Below are 666 nucleotides of genomic sequence, written 5' to 3' on the forward strand. Positions count from 1 at the left end.
ATATTAAAAAATTAATCAGAGAAAAGACTAGAGAAGCAGCAGTAATATAAAATAAAAAAATGTTTAACAAATCCTTGGCACCCATGTGGCAACTGTATTTTTTCCTGCCTAAATATGTTGCAAGTTAGTTATATGCAGTTCCCTGGCACTAATATCCCTCAAGATGGTAGCAAACTTCTATTTTATTCTAGATGAAAAGAATATCAAATCAAACCTAAAATGTGGCTAGATGTTCATCAAAGAATAAAGATTTTTGACAACCAACCCCTTTACACCCATTACTTATGAATTGCATAGTAGTTTGCCCAATGTTTGAGTTTTTTAATTTATTTAATAAGGGACATCACATTAATGAACATATAAAAATAAAAAGATGGGTACTACCGTTCTACCAGAGTTCTTAATTGTGTTTCTAATGATGACAGGATACATACTAGGAGGCTATTATGTTGCAGTTTGCGAAATGTGGGCGTGGCTTGCGTAGTGGGGCGCGGTTTGATAGGCAGGTCCAGCTATAGTGCAAAACAGGGCGTGTCGTAGTGAGTTTGGGGCGGGGGCGTGGTCGAGGTTGAGCCGTTACAGACCGTGCCATGCTTGTGACGTCACCTACGCGACGACCTTTACACCACGCCCCTCCATCCAAGCTACAGCCTGACTTGTGTCAGA

This window comes from Stigmatopora nigra, chromosome 3, assembly GCF_051989575.1.
Source record: "Stigmatopora nigra isolate UIUO_SnigA chromosome 3, RoL_Snig_1.1, whole genome shotgun sequence".
Classification (NCBI taxonomy): Eukaryota; Metazoa; Chordata; class Actinopteri; order Syngnathiformes; family Syngnathidae; genus Stigmatopora; species Stigmatopora nigra.